Consider the following 11706-nt stretch of genomic DNA (forward strand, 5'->3'; position numbering starts at 1 on the left):
TAATTCTGAATCACAGTGAACCTATAGGTTTTCCAGGGTTGTATATCTGATCTGCTTGTAAATGGAAGCACACTGCCACATACTTCTCCCGTGGAGTGATGGTGAATTCATACCATTGACCTTTTGTTTAATGGTTAACCTACTGTGCTATCAGGGCTCATTTCCTTAGACTGCTGTTGATGGTAAGTGCCATCCAGTCTGTTCCGACTTACAGCAGCCCTGTATAGACTTTCCAAGAATTGTGAGTTAGTAATTAGCAGTCCAGTGCTTATCTAGGATGCCATACCAGGACTCCTTACTTAGATTAATGTGATGGTTGTATGCCATTGAGTTGATTCTGATTTAGATTGTTGTCATTGTTGTTAAGTGCCGTTAAGTCAGTTCCGACCTATAGCAACCCAGTATAAGGTTTTTGATTCAAACTGACTTTGAAATATAGTGCCTTAACCCACCATGCCACACCAGAACTTAGATTTGTGGTGGTGATGGTTTCTGTGGAGTCAGTTCCAACTCATAGTGACCTTGTATAGTGTTTCTGAGGCTGTAAATATTTATGGTAGCAGAAAGCTTAACCGTTCTCCTGTGTAGCAGCTAGTAGATTCAAACTGCTGACCTTGAGGTTAGCAGCCCGACTCACAACAACTGTGCTACAGGAGCTCCCTAGGACTTAGATGAGGGAGCAAAAAATAAGTACATCTGATGCACTTGGATTCTGAACAGAGATTTTGCATTGATTTCACATACACTTGACAAAAAAAGGAACAAAAATTTCTTGCATCAAAAAGAGTATGACATTTAAAATTTGAAGTTTTTTATGCCTTGTTTCTTCCTTATCTTACTTTTATATTTTGAATTATTAATGAGTTTTAATATTTGGAGCCAGTTTTTAAGCTTTTATATTGCACAATAATTATGTTAAACTTACATGGAAAGTAATTTTAGATTTAAGGACTCACACAAAGCTGCCAGTTACACCTACAACTAAGTGTTCTTCCTAATGACATTCGGTACACAGTGTCAGTATCTTGATTTTTCTCATTCTCAGCATTCCCTGTTAGGATAAGTTTACATAATACTGGAATTGGATATGGCTTAGGAGTTTATCTAGTCCAAGGACTTCATTTTGAAGATGAGTATAATGAGACATGGTTGTTGTTGCTAAGTGCTGTGGAGTCAGTTCCAACTCACAGCAACTTTGTATAGGGTTTCCAGTCTGTAAATCATTGTAGGAGCAAAAAGTTTCAAATGTCTCCTGTAGGGCAGCTAGTGGGGCCAAACAACTGACCCTGTGATTCCCAGTCAATTGTTTATCTTATAGAGGTGAGTTAGATAATTTCCCTGAGATCGCTGTTTCTGTTTCTCATGGAACTGGAGTTAGATTGTTTCTTATATGAATCCTCTTTATAATACAGATTCCTCTGATTTCTTTAATAATATGTTGGAGTAGCTTAGGATATGAGTGTTTTCTCAGACTCACACTGTCTATTGGTCCTTAAGCATGTCACAATCCCAGTTATCTGCTCATAGTAATAAATTTTGCTAGTAATTGTGTACATGAGGTGACCAACCTGATTTGTGTACCGATGCTTCTTAGTGTACTGGACTCGCAATGTGCTTACATGCTTCCTGAAGCACTGTGGCTCTGTACGATAAGAACAGGACTGCAGATCACAAAATCAGCAGTTCAAATCCACCATGGGAGAAAGTTTTCCATGCGAGAAAGATTAATCTTTTTCTGCAAAGATTTAAAGCTTCGGAAACCTGATGCATGGTCATTATGAGTTGGAACACACTCATTGGCACTTAACAACAATACAAATGTTTCTATGCGGTGGCTAGATTAGGTAAATGAAAGAATTTCTTATTCATAGTTTTGTCCTTGAAAGGAATTTACTTAAGATATATTACAGTAAAAACAGCTTGAGTCCATGTTTATGATAGCAATGTCATTCACAACTCTGTTATGACACAGACCATACCAAACCTTAAATCTAAAATATTTACTTTCCATAAGAGGATCAGAGATGTTAAGTGCCTTGCTCAAGGTGAGTCTCTTTGTTAGGCAGGACTGTTGAATAGTTAGTGTTGTTTCACTTTTGGGCGTCAGTTCAGAAGCAGTCAAGAAAGTGGCCTGGAAATCAGGTCTCTCTAATACTAAAGTTGCAATTCAGTAAAGTACTAACTATTTGATGAATTAAGCCCATTAGTTTCATTCAGTTAATACATTTGTAACATGAACATTGCAATAGTATCTACCTCATAAGGTATAGTGCAGATTTATTGATAATGTTTTTATTAGTAGAGTTTTAATGTTTTTATAACAGTTTCATCAGTTATATTATGCTTCATTATCCTAGTTATGGAAATAGCCCCATAGAAATACCATAAAAATATTGGATAAAATAATTTATCTGAGAACATTCTGTTTTATCCTAATTTATATGGCCTACTTAAATTATTCAAAGCCATCATCTTTAACTTTAGCTTAGATTTATATTTTAAGTTCTTATTTTGCTGCATTAAAGCCTTAAAGGACAAAATTAAGACCAAGAATATTAGTATAATAACTAGCTTCCTAAGAATGAAATTAAAGTAAGAAAGGAGACTCATTTTATACACAATATGTGTAAAATAGCAGGCATAAACATTTCAGTCAAAAGTCTTTCCAAGTCTTTGTTATAGAATCCTAAATAATGATCATGGTTGAAGTTACGGAGCTCTGGTAGTATTGTGGTTGTGAGTTGGGCTGCTAATCTCAAGGTCAGCAGTTCAAAACTACCAGTACTTCCTTGGGGAAAAGCTGAGGCATTCTACTCCTGTAAAGATTTACAGCCTCAGAAACTCTATCCAAGGTCGCTATGAGTTGGAGCTGACTCCACGGCACATAAACACAACCACCACCATGGTGAAGTTACATTTTCTTTGTTCATTCATTGTTGCGCAGAAATAATAAATTTCAAATCATCAGACTTAAGTGGCATATTTATTGTCATTTTAGCTCTGTTATAATTTATGTAACTAGTAATGTTTGATGTACCTAGCTTTTTTAAATGTCTCCCAGAATCCCAATGTATTTTTGCAAAATACATATTTCCCATTATTAATAACAATTGACATAAGAACTTAAAGATTATAGTTGTCTAAAAGCATCTGCTCATCTACAAGTTTATGGGAATCTTACTGAAATTAAAAAAATGTACTGCCTTGGCACTAAGGCAGGAAATCTATGATGTCCTGTATTTTGTTGTTGTGAAGTGCCGTTGAATCAGTTCTGACCCACAGCAATTCCAACGAGCAGCTGATGAGCTTGAACCGCCAACCTTGCTGTTCAAATGGCTTTGCAGTCTGGTGCATTAGCCCACAGCACCACACCAGGACTCCATGATATCCTGTATAGGTTTCTCCAAATGATGAGAACCATGTCATTAGTTACTGGTACTTGGACTTCACTTGCTTAACAACATGAACTTTTACATTCCTGGCTTTTTTGTATTTTGTTTTCAGTTTCTAGATTTATCAAACACTCTCATAATTGTTTGCTCCTACCCAAACATCATCTTTCTGGGTATGGGATATCCAGCCACTGTCTAATTAATAGGATATTATACTGTAACATGTGCCTTGACCCATCTTTATTTCAGCCTAGATCTGTCTTCAGACTTTCCATGTATCTGTTTCCATGTCTTTTTACCTTTATGTAAACTTTTATATCCCCTCAGTGTGTGTAACTAAGGTAGTTTATTTTGGGTTAAGGTGACATCATTATGCACTCTGCTCTTTGTGGCAGTCTCATGGTGACTTTTCTAACTAACTAATGACAAATATAAGATATATGATGTCTCCCTTTACTGTGGGAATATTGCACACTTGCTTTTTTGTCTCCTGTATTCTTTACTTGCTCAAATAAATAGTCAGTGATTTGATACAGCAGATACATATGGTACTGCAACATGTATCAATTTTTATTTCAAAATTGGCTTGGTCAGTCATAGACTTAAAGAAAATACGAAAGTAGGATGTTGTTGTTGATAAGTGCCATAGAGTTGGTTCTGGCTGATAGCAACACTGCATAGGGTTTCTGAGGCTTTAAATCTTCTTGGGAACAGAAAGCCTCATCTTTCTACTGCTGAACAACTGGTGAGCTCAAACCATGATGCTCTATGGAGCCACCATGCTCCCCCAAAGTAGAATATACAGTTCACAAATTACTACTAGTTTTTTGTCAATCAATTTCAAATCTCCAGGAAGGTATGTTAATGATTTTGCCAGTAAACTTTGATCATTTATAAAGGTAACTTCAATGCATACATTAGCATTTGTAGATAAGCAAGGCTGTTGTTGTCAAGTTCTGTCAAGTCAGATCAGACTCCTAGCAATCTTGTAGAGAATTTATGAGGCTGTAAATCTTTGCAGAGCAGAAAACCTCATTTTTCTCTTGCGGAGTGACTGGCGATCTTTTACTGCTGACCTATATGGTTCATGGTCCAGTACTTATCCTACAGAGCTATGTGCTTCCTAAGCAGGACTGTTATTAAGTACTTCAAGTGGATTCAGACTCTTAGCAACTCTGTATAGGGTTTCCAAGGAAGAACTGGTGCATTTGAACTGTTGACCTTGTGGTACACAACCCAGTGTTCATCCTATAGCACCGTACCTGGACTCCCAGCAGATCTGTTGTCATTGTTGTTAAGTTGGTTGCGATTGAGTTGGTTCTGACACATAGCAATCCTGTGCAAGATTTCCGAGGAGTAGCTGGAGAATTTGAACTGCCAACCTGGCAGTTCAAATCGACCTTGAGGTTGATTGCTTATCTTATAATGCCACACCAGGACTCAGGACTAGTCGTTGCTAAAATTGTGAAAGTAAGCAAAGGCTATAAATTCTACTTCCTCTTATTTCCATCTTTCGAAAATATCTCTTCTATCCCTGTCCCCCACTCACTCTTGTAATTTCTGTTTATTTCATTATCAAAGCATAATTGGCAGCAGTTGTACTGATTGAATAGCTAATTTAAATTTAACTATTAATTATTTTCAATCATATATCCCATAATCCAGTTGGAATGATGATGGGTATTTTTTCAGCTGTTTCAGAAGTTGTCGTTGCTGTATATGATTGTATGTGTGTGTATGTGTATTTTCCTTCAAAAATTGCTGCGGTGGGAGCAGTGTGAAGAAGAGGTATGAACAACCCCCGGATCTACCAAAGCCTGTGCGTAGCTGCATCACCGTGTTCAATGCCTGCCTGCATCCCACCGCCAAACCCACCATGCCCAAGAGAAAGGCTGAAGGGGATGCTAAGGGAGATAAAGCCAAGGTGAAGGATAAACGTCAGAGGAGATCCACAAGTTTATCTGTTAAACCTGCTCCTCCAAAGCCATAGCCTAAACCTAAAAAGACCCCTGCAAAGAAGGGAGAGAAGGTACCCAAATGGGAAAAGGGGAAAACTGATGCTGGCAAGGCTGGAAATAACCCTGCAGAAAATGGAGATGCCAAAACAGACCAGGCACAGAAAGCTGAAGGTGCTGGGGATGCCAAGCGAAGTGTGTGCATTTTTGATAACTGTGTACTTCTGGTGACTGTACAGTTTGAAATACTATTTTTTTATCAAGTTTTATAAAACTGCAGACTTTTGTTTTACTTTTTTTTAAGCTATGTTGTTAGCACACAAAACACTTCCTTGTTTTTGGGGAAAGGGGCAAATGTCACTAATACAGTGTCTCCAAAGCTGGATTGATGTGGAAGCAAACACCTTTCCCATCTAGTTTTGAGAGACTCCTTCTTGGTGCCCAGGAGGAGGGATTCCCTGACATTAACACACATTAACCACCTTGGCGCACAAATGCCATGTGGTGTGGGAAAAGTACAATTTGTTTTTACATCTTCATATCCTCTTCTTCCTCTCTGCCTTCAGCATAGACTTGACTCCCATAAACCCAGAGACCTGTTGGGACCTGACCTCAGAAAACTGGTTATTCATGTGTCAGGGAACCTGGATTTTCCAGTGGTGCTAACTCAGGACCACCCCTCAAAAGAGCAGGGGTCCCTTTGTTTAGATTGTGGGTCTTCAGATTGGTCATTCTGCCTTTTTCATTTCATTTTCTGAAAGTCAGGGTTGGCTTGTGAAAAGTTGTTAAACCTCACTCTAAATGTGAAATGTCAACCCTCACTCTAACCTTTCCCTGTTCAGACCATCAGATTAAGACTTCATTGGGTTTTATAGTGGCTTTCTGATTTTAGTAGTCCATCGAAGAAGGGAGTTTGAAAGTTGCTGTATACTGTTAACAATTGTCTACCCATGTCCTGCCTGAATACCATGATTGTTTATGAAAAGTATCTTTAAAAAGCTGGATAGAGTTTGGCATGGGGGAAAAAAATTAGTTGGGGTAGAAGTTGTTAAGTGTCATCGAGTCAGTTCCAACCCATAGCGACCCTGTATAGTGTTTCCGAGGAGCAGATGGTGAGCTTGAACCACTGACCTTGCAGTTCAAACGGCTTTGCAGTCTGGTGCATTAACCCACAGTGCCACACCAAGACTCCTGGGGTATAAAAGCAAGTGTCAATTTATCACAAAGTTCTGGAAAAAAGTATTGAAAACTCCATATTCTTGCCCTCCTCGATCATGACTCCTTAACAAGATCAATTTAATCGAAAACCAAGCTAACTCCTCCTGTGGGTCAGCTTCTTAGAACATTATAACATGTTTAACATGAAAGGTGGAAATATTAACATTATTTAACCAATTACATGTATATTTAATTACTATAAATGTCCATCCCATACCAGCAATCCTTAGTTATCATAATTAACATATTGCTTAAATATGTAGATATGTGTTAGGAGTCCTGGTTTGGCACTGTAGCATAAGCACTGGACTACAAGTTCAATGTGAACTGTAGGTTGTGTGGTTCACACACACCAGGTACTCTTGAGAAACCCTCCACAGGGTGACTATAAGTCAGAATGAACTTGGCAGCACTTAACAGTAACAGCAATATATATGAATTATGTTCTTTTATCTGTATACAAAACAGAGAGGGGAGGAAAGAAAAGTCTCCTTTTAGCACTAAACTCTCTCAGAAATAGCTTTTAATTTTTACTTTTGTGTGTGTGTAAACTGAGTAAAGGTTTATAAAATATATCATCAGCTCAATATTCAAAAAATTATACACTTGATGTCATTATAATGATTGTATTCCACTCCATGCACCATCAGTTAACAGTATTTACCTCTATTCACTTTATTCCTTCCCTTATCCTCCATCTGCTCTGTTACAGATCTACATCATAGAATACAGTAACAGTTTTTATATCTTCATAAATTTTAGGATATATAGGAGCCTATGGAGTCCTGCTTTGGTGTTGTAGGATAAGCATTGAACCATAAGGTCAGTTTGAACCAAAAATTTGGTGGTTCAAACTCACCAGCTGCTCCTTGGAAACACTTTTTAGGATCGCTATGAGACTAATTTGGTATGGATTACATCTCAATATAAAGAAAACAAAAATCCTCACCACTGGACCAATAAACAACATTCTTATCAATGGAGAAAAGATTGAAGTTGTCAAGGACTTCATTCTTCTTGGATCAACTGTCAACACTCACAGAAGCAGCAGTCAAGAGATCAGACAATGTATTGCATTAAGCAAATCTGCTACACAAGATCTTTTTAAAGTGTTGAAGAGCAAAGATATCAGCTTGAGGTCAAAGGTGCACCTGACCCAAGCCATGGTGTTTTTAATAACCTCATATGCATGCAAAAACTGGACAATGAATTAGGAAGACCGTAGAAGAATTGATGCTTTTGACTTATGGTGTTGGAGGAGAATACAGAAAGTGCCATGGGCTGCCAAAAGAACCAATAGATCTGTTTTGGAAGAAGTGCAGCCAGAATGCTCCTTGGAGGCCAGGATGGCCAAACTTTGTCTCTTATACTTTGGACATATTGTCAGGAGGGACCGGTAAGGTGGAGGGCCAGAGGAAAAACCCCAACGAGGTGGACTGGCCAAGTGGCAGCATTGATAGACTCAAGCGTGGCAACAGTAGTGAGGTTGGTCCAGGATTAGACAGTGTTTCATTCTGCTGTGCATAAAGTTGCTATAAGTCAGTACCGACTCAATGGTACCTAAAAATGACAACATGAGACTAAACCTACTCAATGACACAACAACAACAACACGGGAGCATATAACGAAGTTGGAAAATATTATGGTCTTTGTAATAAAAAACAGTGCTGGAGACTGCATGATAGAGTTTTATAAGACCAGCATATTAATTGTAAGTATATATTTCAGCAACATCAATTATGACTATGTGTGTGAACTTCACCAGGTTGCAATACGCAGGAATCACATTGATTACATCTGTTGGAAGAGATGATGGAGAAGCTCAGAATCATCTGTCAGAATAAGGTCATAGGCTGTCTGTGGAACAGATCATCAATTGCTTATAAATAACTCAAGTGAAAGCTGAAGGAAATTGAAACAAAGTACAACCTTGAATATATCTTCAGAATACAGATGAAATAATTATGATGAAAGAATGCAACCCTGGTCCACATCTTTCACGATTTTAAACCATCCAGCATCTCTTTTGTCTGCTAGAATGTCTATCTACTTGTCTATATAAAGGTTTCACATAAGCACCATTAAGTGTTCTGGAATATTCATTCTTCACAATGTTATCCACAGCTTGTCATGATCCACACAGTTGAAAGACTTTGCATTGCCAATAAAGTACCCACAAACATCTTTCTAGTATTCTCGTCGTTTAGCCAAAATGCATCTGACGTCAGAAATGACATCCCTCATTCCACATCCTCATCTAAATCTGGCTTAAACCTCCAGGAGTTCCTAGCTAATGTGCTGTTGCAGACATTCTAAAATTACATTTACAAAATTTTAATCGAATGTGACATTAGTGATATTGTCTTATGTTGGAATGGGCACAAATATGGATCTATTCCAATCAATTGGTAAGGTAGCTGTCTTCCAAATTTCTTAGCATAGATATGTGAGTGCCTTCAGTGCTATATCAGTTTATTGAAAGATTTAAATTTGTGTTTCATCAATTCATGGAACTTTGTTTTTTGTCAGTATCTTCAGTGCATCTTGGATTTCTTCCTTCAGTACCATTGGCCCTTGATTATATGCTACCTCTTACAATGGTTGAACATCAGCCATTTCCTTATGGTACAGTGACTATGTATATTCATTCTATCTTCTTTTGACAGTTTCTGGATCATTTATTATTTTACTATAGAATACTTCAATATTGAATGTCAAGGCTTGAATTTTTTCTTTAATTCTTTCAGTTTGAGAAAAGTGAAATGTATTCATCCCTTTTCTATCTCCAACTATTTGAATAATTCATTATAATCCTTGACTTAATCTTCTCTATTTGTCCTTTGAAGTTTTCTGTTCAGCTCTTTTATCACTGCATTACTAAATATGATTTTTTAAGTGGTTGCATTAGAACATTGGTAAGGAACTTCCCAGAATTAAAGCCAAATTCACAGGAATACATGAAATGTGGAATATAGTTGCTAATGATAGAGGGATCTTGGCTGAAAGCAGAAAATACCAAAAAATATAGTTACCTGTATTTAATTGGCTTTGCAAAGGCATTTTATTGCATGGATCATATCAAAATATGGATCATGTTGTAAAATATGGAATTCCATCATACTTAATTGAACTCATGGGTAAGCATACATAGATCAAGAGGCATTCATTCAACAGAACTGGGTGGTTTAAAATAAATTTTTTAAAAAAGGTACACCTCAAGGTTTTACAGTTCTACTCATTTGTTCAATCTGTATGCTGAGCAGATAACCTCAGTAAATGGACTATGTGAAGTATAATATGGCATCCGGATTCAAGGACAAGTCATTAAAAACTTATGATACGCAGATGACACAAACTTGCTTGCCGAACGCTAGCATTTACTGAGGAAGATCAAACAATACACCCTTCAGTATGTATTATGTTTCAACATAGAGAAAGCATAAATTTTTACAAAAAGACAAAAAAAAGCAACATTATGATAAATGGAGAAAAGATCTGAGTTACCAAAGATTTCATTTCACTTGGATCCACTGTCGATACCCATAGAAACATCAGTCAGAAATTATATGACCAAATCTGTCATGAAGATGTGCATTCACAATGTTACTGAGACATAAAAATAGAAAGACTTCATCTCATATAATTTGGATATGTTATTAGGTAGGACCAGTCCCTGGAGAAGAACATCATAGTAAACTAGAGTTTAAAAGAAGAAGACCTTCACCAGATGGATTGATGCATTGACTGTAACACTCAACTTAAACATAGCTACAATGGTGAGGCTGGAGCAGGGTTGGACAGTGTTTCATTCTGTTCTGTATGAGTTTGGTGTTGACTCTAAGGCATCTACTAAAACAGTAACAGAATAATTAAGAATAAATACTTTAAGTTATGGGAGATACAGGAATTTACTTGTTGCAAGGATAATGTATAATGGCTGAAAGTTTCAGTAAAAGTGATGACGAAAGCTCCATAAAGCTTATAAAAATACAAATTATATGCATATTTAAAAATTATTGGAAATCATATGATGCAGAGACATTCTGTGTAAAATAATACACTATGTTTTATATTATTTTATGTGCATTATAATAATGTATACAATAATTTATGTTATTTCATATTATAATAATATATATACCACACAGGGATAATCTGTATAATATGATACAAATGTTTTGTTAGTAGTGTATGGATTTTAATAATCTTTAAAGAACACTATTTAAAATAAGTTTATCCTGATGGATAACCAGCAAACTTATGATTTATTGTATCTAACAATAACTCATTCAGGAATTCAAAGGATAAATGTCTTCCTGAATTCAATAGCCACTATAGATATTATGTCTCATTATTTAAATACTCACCATTTTTGTCATTTGTATTAAATAACATTTTTAAATATGCTTCAAAAAATTTTATAAAAGAATAATTCATGATGTTTTTTATAATCTCAGTAGTCTCATAATTACATAACTACTAATATTGCTCGTATGACAATGTAGAATATGCAAATAATTCAGAGCTAAAGAATATATCTACATTGTTGACAAAGGAATGCATTTTTTCCCCATCATCCCTGCAATTTGAAAAATGGTCTGACTATAAATATAATGCAAATCCCTCTCTCTCTCTCTTTCTCTCTCTCTCTCTCTCTCTCTCTCTCTCTCTCTCTCTCTCTCTTATTTTAAAGACTGGTAAAATTCCATATACAACCAACACTGGTTTATTTAGTTATTTAGTTATTTATTTGTTTATCTTCTTTTTCTCCAATGTTTCAACCATCTAGTTAGTAATTCTCCCATTTCCCCTCTATAGCTATCCTGTACAGAGTTTCTGAGGAGCTGCTGGTGAGCTTGAACTGCCAAGTTTGCAGTTCAAATTGACTTTGTAGTCCAGTACATTAACCCACAGGGCTACACCAAGACTCCCATCAAATATTGTGTGTGTGTGTATTTTTGTGAAAGCATTTGTTGTTGTTAAGTGCCTTTGAGCAGGTAACAACTCATAACAACTCTGTGTTGACTTTTTTTTTTTAATTTTTATTGTGAATTATGTGGGTTTACATGGGAGAACATCAGTTTTACATTCATCCTATTGTATTTTGTTTCTTTGCAATGATCACAATCCCCTCCATGCA

The 11706-nt window shown here is 36.5% G+C and overlaps 1 pseudogene; it reads left to right on the plus strand.

The window, feature by feature from the left end:
- The first annotated feature begins 5268 nt into the window (after nt 1–5268).
- The window catches only part of LOC102829590, a 19746-nt pseudogene continuing 13308 nt past the window's right edge, over nt 5269–11706 (plus strand).

Source organism: Chrysochloris asiatica, unplaced genomic scaffold, assembly GCF_000296735.1.
Source record: "Chrysochloris asiatica unplaced genomic scaffold, ChrAsi1.0 scaffold00070, whole genome shotgun sequence".
Taxonomy (NCBI): domain Eukaryota; kingdom Metazoa; phylum Chordata; class Mammalia; order Afrosoricida; family Chrysochloridae; genus Chrysochloris; species Chrysochloris asiatica.